This window comes from Anomaloglossus baeobatrachus, chromosome 11 (assembly GCF_048569485.1).
Source record: "Anomaloglossus baeobatrachus isolate aAnoBae1 chromosome 11, aAnoBae1.hap1, whole genome shotgun sequence".
Classification (NCBI taxonomy): Eukaryota; Metazoa; Chordata; class Amphibia; order Anura; family Aromobatidae; genus Anomaloglossus; species Anomaloglossus baeobatrachus.
This window is the reverse complement of record NC_134363.1, coordinates 33,241,294-33,260,569: the sequence shown is the minus strand read 5'-3', so window position 1 is coordinate 33,260,569 and position 19,276 is coordinate 33,241,294. Positions and strand designations below refer to the sequence as shown.

At 51.0% G+C, this 19,276-nt stretch overlaps 1 protein-coding gene across 1 annotated transcript in view; it reads left to right on the top strand.

Moving 5' to 3' along the window:
* The first annotated feature begins 803 nt into the window (after positions 1-803).
* LOC142256146 (fish-egg lectin-like) overlaps positions 804-19,276 on the top strand; it is a 35,653-nt gene continuing 17,180 nt past the window's right edge. The window contains exon 1 of the mRNA XM_075327686.1: positions 804-852. The gene's annotated coding sequence lies outside the window, so the exon portion shown is untranslated. The remainder of the gene's footprint in view (positions 853-19,276) is intronic.

Here is a 19,276-nt window from a genome sequence, read left to right as displayed (position 1 = left end):
TTGGGTGTAGGTGCGTGAAGAACCACAGGTCGCAGAAGAACTCACACACAGGCAGCAATGTCTTTCAGGGTTTTTACTCACCTTCAGATGGTAGAGTGAGGCTTTGACGAACCAGGTGGAAACAGGTATCCTTCAGGCTGATCCAGGGGTGACTGCTGACTCACCTTCCTAGCCCTTCTTGTTTGGGGTGACCCCGACCTGTAGTACTGCGGGAATCACCCAGGGAAGTCGCAACTGCCGTTCTCCCCTTTCTGGCCCGTTTGCTGGCAGCGTGGACCAAGTAAAGAAATGGCTTCTTGCCCCGTCTCACTTATGGGCCCCCTAGTTGCTGCTGATGCTGCGGACTCTGTGTAGGTTAGTGAGGCACATCCAGCACCCTCACCAGCAGGTTTAGCAGACCGAATACTTGGTTTGTTGCTCTAGGGCAGACCTGGGCAAGGGGCGGCCCGCGGGCCACATCCGGCCCGCCTGCTCTCTGTGACCGGCCCGTCCGTCTTCAGCCGGTGCAGTGGAGCCGGGCTGCAGCGTGCCGAGCAGGAAGAGATCCTGTGCAGGTCCGCACTCCGCACAGTCAGTGCAGGCAGCGGAACGCAGGAGTCTTTCCTCTGTTCCCTGCCGGCACTAATTGTCAGTGACACACGCGCGCGCTCTGACGTTGTCAGTACTGCGCTGCGTGTGTCATTTCAAAAATTCCCGCCGGGCAGGAGAAGAAGCAGCACAGCAGAGGAATAATTCATCTTGCAGGACCTGCGATGATGTCACGCCCATGTGACTGTGTGGGAGGAGACACAGGATGCCGGGCAGAAAGCAAAGATAGTGAATCCTGAAGGAGATGTGGACACATGATGACTGGTAATGAGAAAAGAGGGGACATGAGGGGGAGGGGGGCTGCAGGGTGAGTGCATATGAGGGAAGATGGAGCTGCAGGGTGAGTGGTATATGAGGGAAGATGGAGTTGCAGGGTGAGTGGCATATGAGGGAAGATGGAGTTGTAGGGTAAGGGGCATATGTGGGAAGATGGAGTTGCAGGGTGAGTGCATATGAGGGAAGATGGAGTTGCAGGGTGAGTGCATATGAGGGAAGATGGAGCTGCAGGGTGAGTGGCATATGAGGGAAGATGGAGTTGTAGGGTAAGGGGCATATGTGGGAAGATGGAGTTGCAGGGTGAGTGCATATGAGGGAAGATGGAGCTGCAGGGTGAGTGGCATATGTGGGAAGATGGTGTTGCAGGGTGAGTGGCATATGAGGGAAGATGGAGTTGCAGGGTGAGTGGCATATGAGGGAAGATGGAGTTGCAGGGTGAGTGCATATGAGGGAAGATGGAGTTGCAGGGTGAGTGCATATGTGGGAAGATGGAGTTGCAGGGTGAGTGGCATATGAGGGAAGATGGAGTTGCAGGGTGAGTGGCATATGAGGGAAGATGGAGCTGCAGGGTGAGTGGCATATGAGGGAAGATGGAGTTGCAGGGTGAGTGGCATATGTGGGAACATGGAGCTGCAGGGTGAGTGGCATATGAGGGAAGATGGAGTTGCAGGGTGAGTGGCATATGAGGGAAGATGGAGTTGCAGGGTGAGTGGCATATGTGGGAAGATGGAGTTGCAGGGTGAGTGGCATATGTGGGAAGATGGAATTGCAGGGTGAGGGGCATATGAGGGAAGATGGAGTTGCAGGGTGAGTGGCATATGTGGGAAGATGGAGTTGCAGGGTGAGGGGCATATGTGGGAAGATGGAGTTGCAGGGTGAGTGGCATATGTGGGAAGATGGAGTTGCAGGGTGAGTGGCATATGAGGGAAGATGGAGTTGCAGGGTGAGTGCATATGAAGGAAGATGGAGTTGCAGGGTGAGTGGCATATGAAGGAAGATGGAGTTGCAGGGTGAGGGGCATATGAGGGAAGATGGAGTTGCAGGGTGAGTGGCATATGAGGGAAGATGGAGTTGCAGGGTGAGGGGCATATGAGGGAAGATGGAGTTGCAGGGTGAGTGGCATATGTGGGAAGATGGAGTTGCAGGGTGAGTGGCATATGTGGGAAGATGGAGTTGCAGGGTGAGTGGCATATGTGGGAAGATGGAGTTGCAGGGTGAGTGGCATATGTGGGAAGATGGAGTTGCAGGGTGAGTGGCATATGAGGGAAGATGGAGTTGTAGGGTGAGGGGCATATGTGGGAAGATGGAGTTGCAGGGTGAGTGGCATATGAGGAAAGATGGAGCTGCAGGGTGAGTGGCATATGAGGGAAGATGGAGTTGTAGGGTGAGTGGCATATGAGGGAAGATGGAGTTGTAGGGTGAGTGGCATATGAGGGAAGATGGAGTTGCAGGGTGAGTGGCATATGTGGGAAGATGGAGTTGTAGGGTGAGTGGCATATGAGGGAAGATGGAGTTGTAGGGTGAGTGGCATATGAGGGAAGATGGAGTTGCAGGGTGAGTGGCATATGTGGGAAGATGGAGTTGTAGGGTGAGTGGCATATGAGGGAAGATGGAGCTGCAGGGTGAGTGGCATATGTGGGAAGATGGAGTTGTAGGGTGAGTGGCATATGAGGGAAGATGGAGTTGTAGGGTGAGTGGCATATGAGGAAAGATGGAGCTGCAGGGTGAGTGGCATATGAGGGAAGATGGAGTTGCAGGGTGAGTGGCATATGTGGGAAGATGGAGTTGTAGGGTGAGTGGCATATGAGGGAAGATGGAGTTGTAGGGTGAGTGGCATATGAGGGAAGATGGAGTTGCAGGGTGAGTGGCATATGTGGGAAGATGGAGCTGCAGGGTGAGTGGCATATGTGGGAAGATGGAGTTGCAGGGTGAGTGGCATATGAGGGAAGATGGAGTTGCAGGGTGAGTGGCATATGTGGGAAGATGGAGCTGCAGGGTGAGTGGCATATGAGGGAAGATGGAGTTGCAGGGTGAGTGGCATATGTGGGAAGATGGAGTTGTAGGGTGAGTGGCATATGAGGGAAGATGGAGTTGTAGGGTGAGTGGCATATGAGGAAAGATGGAGCTGCAGGGTGAGTGGCATATGTGGGAAGATGGAGTTGTAGGGTGAGTGGCATATGAGGGAAGATGGAGTTGTAGGGTGAGTGGCATATGAGGGAAGATGGAGTTGCAGGGTGAGTGGCATATGTGGGAAGATGGAGCTGCAGGGTGAGTGGCATAAGTGGGAAGATGGAGCTGCAGGGTGAGTGCATATGAAGGAAGATGGAGTTGCAGGGTGAGTGGCATATGAGGGAAGATGGAGTTGCAGGGTGAGGGGCATATGAGGGAAGATGGAGTTGCAGGGTGAGTGGCATATGTGGGAAGATGGAGTTGCAGGGTGAGTGGCATATGAGGGAAGATGGAGTTGTAGGGTGAGGGGCATATGTGGGAAGATGGAGTTGCAGGGTGAGTGGCATATGAGGGAAGATGGAGTTGCAGGGTGAGGGGCATATGAGGGAAGATGGAGTTGCAGGGTGAGTGGCATATGTGGGAAGATGGAGTTGCAGGGTGAGTGGCATATGAGGGAAGATGGAGTTGTAGGGTGAGGGGCATATGTGGGAAGATGGAGTTGCAGGGTGAGTGGCATATGAGGGAAGATGGAGTTGCAGGGTGAGTGCATATGAGGGAAGATGGAGTTGCAGGGTGAGTGGCATATGAGGGAAGATGGAGTTGTAGGGTGAGTGGCATATGAGGGAAGATGGAGTTGCAGGGTGAGTGGCATATGAGGGAAGATGGAGTTGCAGGGTGAGTGGCATATGAGGGAAGATGGAGTTGCAGGGTGAGTGGCATATGAGGGAAGATGGAGTTGCAGGGTGAGTGGCATATGAGGGAAGATGGAGCTGCAGGGTGAGTGCATATGAGGGAAGATGGAGTTGCAGGGTGAGTGGCATATGTGGGAAGATGGAGTTGCAGGGTGAGTGGCATATGTGGGAAGATGGAGTTGCAGGGTGAGTGGCATATGTGGGAAGATGGAGTTGCAGGGTGAGTGGCATATGTGGGAAGATGGAGTTGCAGGGTGAGTGGCATATGAGGGAAGATGGAGTTGTAGGGTGAGGGGCATATGTGGGAAGATGGAGTTGCAGGGTGAGTGGCATATGAGGAAAGATGGAGCTGCAGGGTGAGTGGCATATGAGGGAAGATGGAGTTGTAGGGTGAGTGGCATATGAGGGAAGATGGAGTTGTAGGGTGAGTGGCATATGAGGGAAGATGGAGTTGCAGGGTGAGTGGCATATGTGGGAAGATGGAGTTGTAGGGTGAGTGGCATATGAGGGAAGATGGAGTTGTAGGGTGAGTGGCATATGAGGGAAGATGGAGTTGCAGGGTGAGTGGCATATGTGGGAAGATGGAGTTGTAGGGTGAGTGGCATATGAGGGAAGATGGAGTTGTAGGGTGAGTGGCATATGAGGGAAGATGGAGCTGCAGGGTGAGTGGCATATGTGGGAAGATGGAGTTGTAGGGTGAGTGGCATATGAGGGAAGATGGAGTTGTAGGGTGAGTGGCATATGAGGAAAGATGGAGCTGCAGGGTGAGTGGCATATGTGGGAAGATGGAGTTGTAGGGTGAGTGGCATATGAGGGAAGATGGAGTTGTAGGGTGAGTGGCATATGAGGGAAGATGGAGTTGCAGGGTGAGTGGCATATGTGGGAAGATGGAGCTGCAGGGTGAGTGGCATATGTGGGAAGATGGAGTTGCAGGGTGAGTGGCATATGAGGGAAGATGGAGTTGCAGGGTGAGTGGCATATGTGGGAAGATGGAGCTGCAGGGTGAGTGGCATATGTGGGAAGATGGAGTTGTAGGGTGAGTGGCATATGAGGGAAGATGGAGTTGTAGGGTGAGTGGCATATGAGGGAAGATGGAGTTGTAGGGTGAGTGGCATATGAGGAAAGATGGAGCTGCAGGGTGAGTGGCATATGTGGGAAGATGGAGTTGTAGGGTGAGTGGCATATGAGGGAAGATGGAGTTGTAGGGTGAGTGGCATATGAGGGAAGATGGAGTTGCAGGGTGAGTGGCATATGTGGGAAGATGGAGCTGCAGGGTGAGTGGCATAAGTGGGAAGATGGAGCTGCAGGGTGAGTGCATATGAAGGAAGATGGAGTTGCAGGGTGAGTGGCATATGAGGGAAGATGGAGTTTCAGGGTGAGGGGCATATGAGGGAAGATGGAGTTGCAGGGTGAGTGCATATGAAGGAAGATGGAGTTGCAGGGTGAGTGGCATATGAGGGAAGATGGAGTTGCAGGGTGAGGGGCATATGAGGGAAGATGGAGTTGCAGGGTGAGTGGCATATGTGGGAAGATAGAGTTGTAGGGTGAGGGGCATATGAGGGAAGATGGAGTTGCAGGGTGAGTGGCATATGTGGGAAGATGGAGCTGCAGGGTGAGTGCATATGAGGGAAGATGGAGTTGCAGGGTGAGTGGCATATGAGGGAAGATGGAGTTGCAGGGTGAGTGGCATATGAGGGAAGATGGAGTTGTAGGGTGAGTGGCATATGAGGGAAGATGGAGTTGCAGGGTGAGTGGCATATGAGGGAAGATGGAGTTGCAGGGTGAGTGGCATATGAGGGAAGATGGAGTTGCAGGGTGAGTGGCATATGAGGGAAGATGGAGTTGCAGGGTGAGTGCATATGAGGGAAGATGGAGTTGCAGGGTGAGTGGCATATGTGGGAAGATGCAGTTGCAGGGTGAGTGGCATATGTGGGAAGATGGAGCTGCAGGGTGAGTGGCATATGAGGGAAGATGGAGTTGCAGGGTGATTGGCATATGTGGGAAGATGGAGCTGCAGGGTGAGTGCATATGAAGGAAGATGGAGTTGCAGGGTGAGTGGCATATGAGGGAAGATGGAGTTGCAGGGTGAGGGGCATATGAGGGAAGATGGAGTTGCAGGGTGAGTGGCATATGAGGGAAGATGGAGTTGCAGGGTGAGTGCATATGAGGAAAGATGGAGTTGCAGGGTGAGTGGCATATGAGGGAAGATGGAGTTGCAGGGTGAGGGGCATATGAGGGAAGATGGAGTTGCAGGGTGAGTGGCATATGTGGGAAGATGGAGTTGCAGGGTGAGTGGCATATGAGGGAAGATGGAGTTGTAGGGTGAGGGGCATATGTGGGAAGATGGAGTTGCAGGGTGAGTGGCATATGAGAGAAGATGGAGCTGCAGGGTGAGTGGCATATGAGGGAAGATGGAGTTGCAGGGTGAGTGGCATATGAGGGAAGATGGAGTTGTAGGGTGAGTGGCATATGAGGGAAGATGGAGTTGCAGGGTGAGTGGCATATGAGGGAAGATGGAGTTGCAGGGTGAGTGGCATATGTGGGAAGATGGAGTTGCAGGGTGAGTGGCATATGAGGGAAGATGGAGTTGCAGGGTGAGTGGCATATGAGGGAAGATGGAGCTGCAGGGTGAGTGGCATATGAGGGAAGATGGAGTTGCAGGGTGAGTGCATATGAGGGAAGATGGAGTTGCAGGGTAAGTGGCATATGTGGGAAGATGCAGTTGCAGGGTGAGTGGCATATGTGGGAAGATGGAGTTGCAGGGTGAGTGGCATATGTGGGAAGATGGAGTTGCAGGGTGAGTGGCATATGTGGGAAGATGGAGCTGCAGGGTGAGTGGCATATGTGGGAAGATGGATCTGCAGGGTGAGTGCATATGAAGGAAGATGGAGTTGCAGGGTGAGTGGCATATGAGGGAAGATGGAGTTGCAGGGTGAGTGCATATGAAGGAAGATGGAGTTGCAGGGTGAGTGGCATATGAGGGAAGATGGAGTTGCAGGGTGAGTGGCATATGAGGAAAGATGGAGTTGCAGGGTGAGTGGCATATGAGGAAAGATGGAGTTGCAGGGTGAGTGGCATATGAGGGAAGATGGAGTTGTAGGGTGAGTGGCATATGAGGAAAGATGGAGTTGCAGGGTGAGTGGCATATGAGGAAAGATGGAGTTGCAGGGTGAGTGGCATATGAGGGAAGATGGAGTTGTAGGGTGAGTGGCATATGAGGGAAGATGGAGTTGCAGGGTGAGTGGCATATGAGGGAAGATGGAGCTGCAGGGTGAGTGGCATATGAGGGAAGATGGAGTTGCAGGGTGAGTGGCATATGAGGGAAGATGGAGTTGCAGGGTGAGCGGCATATGAGGAAAGATGGAGTTGCAGGGTGAGTGGCATATGAGGAAAGATGGAGTTGCAGGGTGAGTGGCATATGAGGGAAGATGGAGCTGCAGGGTGAGTGGCATATGAGGGAAGATGGAGTTGCAGGGTGAGTGGCATATGAGGGAAGATGGAGCTGCAGGGTGAGTGGCATATGAGGGAAGATGGAGTTGCAGGGTGAGTGGCATATGAGGGAAGATGAAGCTGCAGGGTGAGTGGCATATGAGGGAAGATGGAGTTGTAGGGTGAGTGGCATATGAGGGAAGATGGAGTTGCAGGGTGAGTGGCATATGAGGGAAGATGGAGTTGCAGGGTGAGTGGCATATGAGGGAAGATGGAGTTGCAGGGTGAGTGGCATATGAGGGAAGATGAAGCTGCAGGGTGAGTGGCATATGAGGGCTGCAGACTGACAGAAGGATGTGAAGGGGTGCAGAGTGTTTGAGAGGGGTAAGTTGGGGTACAGGCAGGGTGAGATATGTGGGCAGGGTGTGTGATATGGGGGTGCAGGCTGTATGGGGTGTAGTGTGTGTGATATGGGGGTGCAGGCTGTATGGGGAGCAGGGTGTGTGACATATGGGGGTGTAGTATATTACAGGTGTGCTATATGGAGGTGTATATAGTGGTGTAGTATATGGGGGTATAGTGATGTAGTATATTACAGGTGTACCATATGGAGGCGTAAAATATTACAGGTGTGCTATATGGTGTATATTACAGGTGTGCTATATGGAGGTATAGTATATTACAGGTTTGCTATATAGGGGTGTAGTGATGTAGTATATTACAGGTGTGCTATATGGAGGTGTAGTATTATACAGGTGTACTATATGGGGGTGTACTATATTACAGGTGTAGTATATGGGGTGTAGTGATGTAGTATATTACAGGTGTACTATATGGAGGTGTAGTATATTACAGGTGTGCTATATGGAGGTGTAGTATATTATAGGTGTACTATATGGAGGTGTAGTATATGGGGTGTAGTGATGTAGTATATTACAGGTGTAGTATATAGGGGTGTAATGATGTAGTATATCGGAGGTGTATTATATAGTGGTGTAGTATAATACAGGTGTATATGGGGGTGTAGTATATTACAGGTATATGGAGGGAGTGTAGTATAATACAGGTGTAGTATATGGGGGGTGTAGTGATGTAGTATATTACAGGTGTAGTATATGGGGGGTGTAGTGATGTAGTATATTACAGGTGTAGTATATGGGGGGTGTAGTGATGTAGTATATTAAAGGTGTAGTATATGGAGGGGGTGTAGTGATGTAGTATATTACAGGTGTAGTATATGGGGGGTGTAGTGATGTAGTATATTAAAGGTGTAGTATATGGAGGGGGTGTAGTGATGTAGTATATTACAGGTGTAGTATATGGGGGTGTAGTGATGTAGTATATTACAGGTGTAGTATATGGGGGGTTTAGTGATGTAGTATATTACAGGTGTAGTATATGGAGGGGGTGTAGTGATGTAGTATATTACAGGTGTAGTATATGGAGGGGGTTTAGTGATGTAGTATATTACAGGTGTAGTATATGGGGGTGTAGTGATGTAGTATATTACAGGTGTAGTATATAGGGGTGTAGTGATGTAGTATATTACAGGTGTAGTATATGGAGGGGGTGTAGTGATGTAGTATATTACAGGTGTAGTATATGGGGGGTGTAGTGATGTAGTATATTACAGGTGTAGTATATGGGGGGTGTAGTGATGTAGTATAATACAGGTGTAGTATATGGGGGGTGTAGTGATGTAGTATATTACAGGTGTAGTATATGGGGGGTTTAGTGATGTAGTATATTACAGGTGTAGTATATGGAGGGGGTGTAGTGATGTAGTATATTGGGTAGAACTGAGGTAATTATATTAGTCCGGCCCTCTAAACCAATCCCAATTTCTCATGCGGCCCCATGGGAAAATTAATTGCCCACCCCTGCTCTAGGGACTTGTTTCCCCGTGCGGGCCTGGTCTACCAGGAGTCCCCTTACTCAGTCACCTCACTCCTTCCTGAGGTGCCTATAAGTCTGACTGTGTGGTAACCGAACTCCCCCGCCAACAGCCACCACACGTGCAGGGTCTGACTAGTGACTAGAGTTGAGCGCGGTTCGCGGTTCTCCAGTTCTAGGCTCGAGTGATTTTGGGGTCTGTTCTAGATCGAACTAGAACTCGAGCTTTTTGCAAAAGCTCGATAGTTCTAGAAACGTTCGAGAACGGTTCTAGCAGCAAAAAAACAGCTAATTCCTAGCTGGCTTTCCGCTGTAATAGTGTAAGTCACTCTGTGACTCACACTATTATGACATTTCAGTGTATAGTGTGCGTGAACAGCGCATTCAGATCACTGCTGTTTCTATAATGGCGATCGCCATTTTTTTTTTTTCCTTGTCTTCCTTCCCTAAGCGCGCGCGTGTAGTGGGGAGGGCCAGCATGTCAGCCAATCCCAGACACACACACAGCTAAGTGGACTTTTAGCCAGAGAAGCAACGGCATGTGTGATAGGATGTCCATGTCACATGTCCCTGCATTATAAAACCGGACATTTTCCTCCAGGACGCCATTATCTCTTCTGCGTCCTTGGTGTCAGACATCACTGGCGCAGCTCCGTCCTGAGTCCTATCGCTGATACAGCTGTATGCGCTCCATGCACAGCGCTGGACAGCTTAGGGATAGCACTTTCCATCAGTCCTTTTAAGGGCTCGTACCGGCAGGGTCAGAGCCATAGGTGACAGGTCCTGAAAACAGAGACAGCGTCTGTGTAGCAAAGGTCAGGGATTTCGTCGCTGCATTTCCCCATTAGGAGGGAATAGAAAGGCAGGCTTCCATTCCTCTACCCAGAGCCCCACAATCCTGGCACTGTACCCTCCTGTCCTCTGCACACTCCAACTTATTGTTACTAAGCCATTATACTAGCAAACACTCAGTGTACCTAGTGGCATCCTAAACGTGGCTGTTGGACTTCTGTATTGTCCCACTAGTGCAAAGACATTTGCAGCACCTCTGCCTGCATTGCACACTCCAACTCATTATAACTAAGCCATTATACTAGCAATTGATGCTGCCAGTTTAAGGGCCGTAGTTGCATTGTCAGGGATATTTATTCTTTATTATTCTGCTGTTAATAAAGCTAGACCACCACTGCAATCTACACCACCTCTCAATTTTTACTACCACATTTTCAGTGCACAATCTTGTCGCAATCAACATGAGTGGCAAAATGACAGATGCTGGTGGAAAGGGGAAGAGGCGTGGTGGAAAAGGAAAAAAAGGGTTTGTCCGTGGGGAAGGTGGCAAAGCTCCATTATCATCTGCTGAAGATAGACCATCTACCAGCAAAAGTAAGATGTCTACTACTTACCGTGGACAATCCGATGTGCTCCCTTTTTTACGGACACGAACAACAGGAACAAAGGTAGATGATGGCCAAAAAAGGAAAATGCTTGAATGGATCTCAAGTGGTCCAACAAGTGCCCTCTCAGCCACTTCAAGTACTGCATGCAAAAAACACCAGTCCTCTGAGTTGTCATCCCAATCAAACTTGCTTTCTCCCAGCTCTGAAGTCTCCATCAGCCCTGCACAGTATGGTAGAACTGAGATGGCTGAGTCTGCAGAGCTGTTCAGTCACACTATAGCCTGGGAATCGGAGGTCTGCTCCCAAGCTACAGTGAGTACAGAACAGGAAATGGTCTGCAGTGATGCCCAGAACCTTTGTGACTCTGATTCAGGCCGTGAGGACCAAGTTTCTGAGCATAATGTTGACCCTTTGTCACAAACTGTAACACCTGTTGTAATAGACAATGAGGAACATACTGATGAAGATGAGACGCAGATACCCGATTGGGATGACAACTTAAATATTCGGTCAGGGCAAGAAGAGGCTCGGTCTGAGGGGGAGGGGAGTGCAAACACAACAATTGATGATGAAGTTCTAGATCCCACCTACTGTCAACCCACAGTCAGGCACTCGAGGAGGTCAACAGAGGTGGTGGAGGAGGATGCAACTGATGACGAAGTTACCTTGCGCCTTCCTGGACACAGTCGGAGTACTGGTAGCACGTCTACAACTGCATCCTCAGCCACCACTCTGCCTCTGAGCATTATTCGGGGTGGATCAACAGGTCGCATGGCCTCTAAGCCTTGCCTAGCCTGGTCCTTTTTTGACATAGAAAAAGATCGCCCCAATTATGTGATCTGTAAAATTTGTCATGGTTCTCTTAGTAGAGGTCAAAACCTCAGCAGTTTGACAACTTCTTCCATGAATCGTCACATGAATAAATATCATATGGCCCGGTGGGAAGCTCACCGTGCTGCAATGCGGCCTAGCGGAGCGAACCATCCACCGCCTGCCCCTTCCAGTGCATCCGCGCGCTCGTCATCTTCTAGGACTGTGGGGACAGCTGTCACACCTGTTTTTCCACCCACAACTTCCACCACTGTAACCGCAACAGGCAGTTTGCTTGGTAGGTCGTCAGTTGGTTTGGAAGGGGAAACAAGTGAGTGTGTACAGCTCTCTCAGACATCGATAGCACCAACGTTGGATGAAGGCAACATCATGTCTCCGCCTGCACTTTCCTCACAAACCTGCATTTTTCCAGGGACACCCTGCTCAACACCGTCTACACACAGCAGCCAGATCTCTGTCCCTCAGATGTGGTCAAATAAAAGGCCACTTCCTGCGACCCATGACAAAGCTAAGAGGTTGACTCTATCCCTCTGTAAGCTGTTGGCTACCGAAATGCTGCCTTTCCGCCTAGTGGACACACAGGATTTTAGAGACCTTATGTCTGTCGCTGTGCCCCAGTACCAGATGCCCAGTCGCCACTACTTCTCTAAGAAAGGTGTGCCCGCGCTACACCAGCATGTCGCACACAACATCACCGCTTCCTTGAGAAACTCTGTGTGTGAACGGGTGCATTTCACCACCGATACTTGGACCAGTAAGCATGGACAGGGACGTTACATGTCGCTGACTGGGCACTGGGTAACTATGGTGATAGATGGTGAAGGGTCTGCTGCACAAGTCTTGCCGTCCCCACGACTTGTGTGTCAATCCTCTGTCTGTCCAAGTTCCGCCACTGCTTCTGCATCCTCCACCTCATCTGGGTCCTCCACCTCCACCCCAAGCCTGCCTGGTCAGGCCACCAGCGTTCTCACTGCGCAGAAGGAATCACGCACCCCTCATTACTATCCTGTCACCAGAGCGCAACGGCATCAGGCGGTCTTTAGCTTGACATGTCTTGGGAATAAGAGTCACACAGCTGAGGAGTTGTGGTCAGCTCTGCGGTCCGAGTTTAATAAATGGTTGTCTCCACTCAACCTGCAGCCTGGTAAGGCTGTGTGCGACAATGCTGCAAACCTGGGTGCGGCCCTTCACCTGGGCAAGGTGACACACGTACCTTGTATGGCTCACGTGTTGAACCTTGTCGTCCAGCAATTTTTAACACACTATCCCGGCCTAGATGGCCTTCTGAACAGGGCACGAAAACTGTCTGCTCACTTCCGCCGTTCAAGCGCCGCAGCAGAGCGACTTGCATCGCTCCAGAAGTCTTTCGGCCTGCCGGTTCATCGCCTGAAATGCGATGTGGCGACACGCTGGAATTCAACTCTCCACATGTTACAGCGACTGTGGCAGCACCGCCGAGCCCTGGTGCAATACGTCATGACGTATAGCCTGGGCCAACGAGATGCAGAGGTGGGGCAGATCACCCTGATGGAGTGGTCTCAGATCAAGGACCTATGCACCCTTCTGCACAGTTTCGACATGGCGACGAATATGTTTAGCGCTGACAATGCCATTATCAGCATGACGATTCCAGTCATTTACATGCTGGAGCACACGCTAAACACTATTCGGAGTCAGGGGGTGGGACAACAGGAAGGGGAGGAACTGTCGCGGGCGGGGAGGAGGGTGTCAGCACACCGCGCTCACCCCTTCTGCTCGGGTCCGGCAGCTGCTCCTGGTGGCTCGAGCTGTGGGCCGGATCCCGGGGTTTCTCGAGCGACACTCCTCGCCCGTGAGTGAAAGGGGGTGTTTGTTGGGTGAAGGGATTGTTATAGTTCGTGACGCCACCCACGGTTGTGGTGATTGCACCACCGCTGCTCAGTGTGGGGGTCCCGGGGATGGTGATGTGGAGCAGCCAGTTGTTGTGTTGTCCCTCCGTGGGTAGGGGTTGGTGATCCCGGGGCCCGGTGATGAGATGTAAAGTGTAGGGCCTGGAGGGCGCAGGGACGCGGGGCAGCGCTGTGCCTTGCGGCACTATGGTACTCACTCAGCCTGACACACGGACACAGTTTGTACGGTAAACCAACGGCTGGTAGGACGGTCCCACAGACGGCTGCACCTGCACTCCCGGTAGGTGACGGTGATGTCTCTCTTCCTTGCACCTGTGTTGACTGATGGTAGCGGTGGATTCCCTCCGGTTACCCGCTCCCCGGCTGCAATCTGGGCCGGAGGAGCTCTACACTTTGCCCGCAGGCGCTGGCCCTGGGGAAACTGGTGCCCTGGCGGTGGCGGTGTCTCCCCGGTAATGGTCGGGCTGTTGCCTTCACTCGGGACTTGGTTGTTGGGGGAGCTGCGTCCCCGTCACTGACGGATTTGGCAAATCTGGCGACTCCTAGCCTTGCCGGGGTCCGAGAGGCCCCTGCCCTGGTGCTCACTGTCCTTCGGAACACTGCTCCAGACCACCGGGCACACAGCCAACGGGGTCCTTCCAGGAACTTCCAAACGGTCCCCCTCCAGACAGTCACCGCCGTTGCTGACCTTGCTGTTCTGGCCCTCACAAAGCTGGACCCTTCAGGCTGTCTTTCTCTTCTGTCACTTCTCCTCCTTTCCTCCTTTTCCACTTCTCTACTTTCACTTTCCTTAACTCCCAAACTGAACTCTCCTCTTTACTCTTGCCCTGCCTGGGCTATCTGCCTGGTTACTTCCTGCCTCCAGAGCTGTGAGCTCCTTGGTGGGCGGAGCCAACCGCCTGGCCCACCCCCTGGTGTGCATCATCAACCTCTGGAGGAAGGCAACAAGGATTTGTGGTTAGCTGTGATGTGCCTACCTGGAGTGTGGGGTGTGGTGGTGTGTGACCCGTGTCCCCTGGCTTGCCCAGGGCGACACAGAACTACAGGAGGATTCATATGCGCAAGACACAACAACATCACCAAGATCCAGACGTTCATCATCAACAAGGCGCCAGGCATGGGACCATGGGGGACAGGGATCAACAAGGGCGCATAGTAGCAGGCTAAATGTTGAGGAAGGTGCAGGAGAACATGAAGAAATGGAGGACGAACTGTCCATGGACATGGAAGACTCAGCAGATGAGGGAGACCTTGGTAAAATTTCAGTTGAAAGAGGTTGGGGGGAGATGTCAGAGGAAGAAAGAACGGGTAGCACCTCTATGCCACAAACACAGCGTGGACTTGGTCCGCATGGCTGCGCAAGACACATGAGTGCCTTCTTGTTGCACTACCTCCAACATGACCCTCGTATTGTCAAAATTAGAAGTGATGATAACTACTGGCTTGCCACACTATTAGATCCCCGGTACAAGTCCAAATTTTGTGACATAATTCCAGCCATAGAAAGGGACGCACGTATGCAGGAGTATCAGCAGAAGCTGTTACTCGATCTTAGCTCGGCTTTTCCACCAAACAACCGTGCAGGTGCAGGGAGTGAATCTCCCAGTTGTAACTTGACAAACATGGGACGGTCTCGTCATCTTCAACAGTCTACCCGTACCAGTAGCACAAGTATCTGGTGCTGGTAACAGCAATTTTATGGAATCTTTTCATAATTTTTTTAGACCATCCTTTGCAAGGCCACCAGAGACAACAAGTCTGACACATAGTCAACGGCTGGAGAGGATGATACAGGAGTATCTCCAAATAAACATCGATGCCATGACTTTGCAAATGGAGCCTTGCTCATTTTGGGCTTCAAATCTAGAAAAATGGCCAGAGCTTTCCACTTACGCCTTGGAGATTTTGTCGTGTGCAGCTGCCAGCGTTGTCTCTGAACGTGTATTCAGTGCTGCTGGGTGTGTGCTGACAGATAAGCGCACGCGTCTGTCCAGTGACAATGTGGACAGACTAACGTTCATCAAAATTAACAAGTCATGGATCCAGAAGGAATTTACAACCCCTGTGTCATCCTGGGGAGAGTAAATGCTTGTGGATTTGGAATGTGCTTGATGCAAATCTACCTGTGAAGTGTACAACTGGGGCACAAGTGCTGCCACTGAATGGGTGGGTGTGTGTGGGGCACAATTTTTGGAAAAAAGGGAGACTCCGCTTGGAGTAACCTTGCGGTGTTTTACATGATTTTAGAAGGGCGTGCCATGCCTATATCTGTGTCTCCTCCTCTTTTTCCTTGTCCTGCTCTTTTGTTTTCACATGAGTATATGTCCTTGTCACTTTCTCATGTGTTTGTGTTGTTTGTCACCTTTTGGACACCTTTGAGGGTGTTTTCTAGGTGTTTTTATGTGTTTGTGATTGCCTGCCATTGTTTCCTATGCAGTTCGAGTTCGGTTCGTCGAACATTCGACGAACCGAACTCGAACGGGACCTCCGTTTGGCGAACCGACCTCGAGCCGAACCGGGACCGGTTCGCTCATCTCTAGTCACTAGTTACGGTTTATGGTAAAATGATTGTGTAATAAAAAAAGTTATGCTTCTTGGAAGATTAAAAATAATTGGCCATGACTGGAAAGTATTAAGCAAATTGATGAGAAGTGGTGGGAAAGAAAAACTGAAGATTTTGGTCCTTCGGAATCCATGGTCCTTCCTGACCTTACTCCGGGTCTGGCATCGCAGGTTTGCATCAATCTTTGTGAAATCCTCGATTGCAGATGTTACAAAGCTGATCCCGGTGTTGGAGGATCCGGATAGAGGTTGGTGCCAAGCTTTGGATTACTCTTGTTGGTTTATCTATATTGATAAAGAAGACTCACGTTTCTGGAGAAAACCACAATAACAAGGTGTGAAGTTCCTTGGAAGGGTTTGGGTTTATCTACGTTAAATATTTATTTGATGGGACGTTTCCTCTTCTCCTCTTTGTTACAGACTTAGGATTATTGAATGTTATAGGAGCCGGCGGTGCACGGCGGTGGTGCGGTGCGGCCTCTGTGTGCCGATATTCAGGTTTGGTTGCATGCTGCATATACGCGGTATTGTCCCCTTGGACTTGTGTGACCTGAGAATCTCCGTAGAGTTGCCGAATTTTGGTGTTTCTCTAAGTTTATGTGAAAAGTCCTTTGTGAATTGGCGCCATTTGTAAGAATCTGGACTGTGCGGCTTTTGCCAATTGTAGATGGGATGTTAATTAGGCGGTTACATGCCAGATAGGAGGACCTAACACGGCAATAAGTAGAGGACAATAGAGAGACTCAGCCCCATGTGTCCCTCCCAGTCTGAGGTTGGTAGGTAGCTTCCCGTAGGGCTTATGTCGAGCCCAGGGTTATGGGGTACTCGGTCCCAGGCGGTGTATGTCTGAGGAACATCACGCTGGTGGTCGTTGCCCGGTTCCATGTCCTGGGCCCTTTTTGTAAAGGAGATGTATTTATAGGGGAATTAAAGTAATGTCCACTTGTGACGCCACTTGCGGTGTTGCGGCAATAGGTATGGAGCCGCCGCTGCACAATGTCACCACTGGGGCTGGTGTTATTTGCAGTCTGGATGGTAGGCCCTCTGCAAGCAGTGCCGGGCCCCAAAGGGTAGGGGATGTGACAGGTGTTAGAAGAAGGGAGTCTACACCAAAGTTCAGTGCAACTGGTTTACTCACTGCTGGTTGGTGATAACTGGTTGCCCGAGGCCGGCTGGTTTCCCTTTCGTCCCAGTGCCAGTCTGGTTTCTCTGGTACCTTCTTATCCTGCACCTGTCTCTCGTAAATGGGTCCCCGTGGTATAGATCACTGGGGGTCCCCGTCCGGTGGTTTGTCCACTTCTGTCCGCCTGACGGTAGCGTGAACCCTGTGGGGTTGGAGTCTCTGGTCCTGTCCCCGGTTCTCCCTTTGCTACTCAGCCTTCGGATTTTTAAGGTCAGCAAAGTCCTTAATGGTCCCCTCGCTGTGCAGGTGATAACAGGTCTGCTTGAAGCTCTTTCCTGTCCAAGGGTCCTGTACCCCGTCGGTGCGTAGTTCCGAGAGTACTCCACTATACTCCACCAGCAACCACTCTCCTGGGTCCCAGGTCACCGTTAACCCGAGTCAGGATGTCCCTTCGCTTCCACCTTCGCTCCTCTTCTGCTACAGTCTCACACTGTTCTGACTGCTCTGTCCTCACACTTCCTCTGTCACAGCTCGACTTCCTAATGGGGGAATATTGCGGAAAACTGGGATTACCTGGGTTTTTGGTGTTACCGGCACTGGATCGCCGGGTCCCTGAAGAGGTAGGCACTGCAACTGCATCCTTGTGAGGGATGCAGTACCTTCCAGTTTCCTGATGGCTACACTTACAGCAGCATTGAAGGATGGGAAAGACCCATCATCTTTTCTAGGTGCATCCTGGGTGTCTGCTGTCCAATCGATACCTCTTAATCAATGGATCTTGTAAATAACTCCTAAAAATACTTTTAAGTTGAGCAACAATCAGTTCATGTGCAACTATTACCGTAAGTGTATTGTACCACCCTGTGCAAACTGCAACCAGCAAGTGTACTGTACCAATGTGTGAATTGCAACCATCAAGTGTACTATGCCATCCTGTGCAATCTGTAACCATCAAGTGTACAGTACCACCCTGTGCAAACTACAACCATCAAGTGTACTGTACCACCCTGTGCAAACTACAACCATCAAGTGTATTGTACCACCCTGTGCAAACTACAACCATCAAGTGTACTGTACCACCCTGTGCAATCTGTAACCATCAAGTGTACAGTACCACCCTGTGCAAACTACAACCATCAAGTGTACTGTACCACCCTGTCAAGCTGCAACCATCAAGTGTACTGTACCACCCTGTGCAAACTACAACCATCAAGTGTACAATACCTTGCAACCATCAAGTGTACTGTACCACCCTGGTAAACTGCAACCATCAAGTGTACTGTACCACCCTGTGCAAACTGCAACCATCAAGTGTACTATACCACCCTGTCAAACTGCACCCATCAAGTGTACTGTACCACCCTGGTAAACTGCAACCATCAAGTGTACTGTACCACCCTGTCAAACTGCACCCATCAAGTGTACTGTACCACCCTGGTAAACTGCAACCATCAAGTGTACTGTACCACCCTGTCAAACTGCAACCATCAAGTGTACTATACCACCCTGTCAAACTGCATCCATCAAGTGTACTGTACCACCCTGTCAAACTGCAACCATCAAGTGTACTATACCACCTTGTTAAACTGCAACCATCAAGTGTACTGTACCACCCTGTCAAACTGCACCCATCAAGTGTACTGTACGACCCTGTCAAACTGCAACCATCAAGTGTACTATACCACCTTGTTAAACTGCAACCATCAAGTGTACTGTACCACCCTGGTAAACTGCAACCATCAAGTGTACTATACCACCTTGTTAAACTGCAACCATCAAGTGTACTGTACCACCCTGTCAAACTGCACCCATCAAGTGTACTGTACCACCCTGGTAAACTGCAACCATCAAGTGTACTGTACCACCCTGTCAAACTGCAACCATCAAGTGTACTGTACCACCCTGGTAAACTGCAACCATCAAGTGTACTGTACCACCCTGTCAAACTGCACCCATCAAGTGTACTGTACCACCCTGTCAAACTGCACCCATCAAGTGTACTGTACCACCCTGGTAAACTGCACCCATCAAGTGTACAGTACCACCCTGGTAAACTGCAACCATCAAGTGTACTGTACCACCCTGGTAAACTGCACCCATCAAGTGTACTGTACCACCCTGGTAAACTGCACCCATCAAGTGTACTGTACTGTCGCGGGTGGAGAGGGGTTTCTGGGGAACACCGCTCGCCTGGGGGAATCTCTGGCGCTCGGGTCCGGTGCTTCTGCTCCTTGGTGGCTCAAGCACGGGGCCGGACCCGGGGCTCGAGCAGCGCCTCCTCGCCCATGAGTGAAGGGGGGGGGAATGTTTGGTGGTGGGAAGTCGGTTGTGACGCCACCCATGGGGTTGTGGTGATGGTGGGCACCACCGCTGCTGGTGACGGGGGTTCCCGGGAGCGATGGCGGGGAGCAGCTGAGGTGTTGG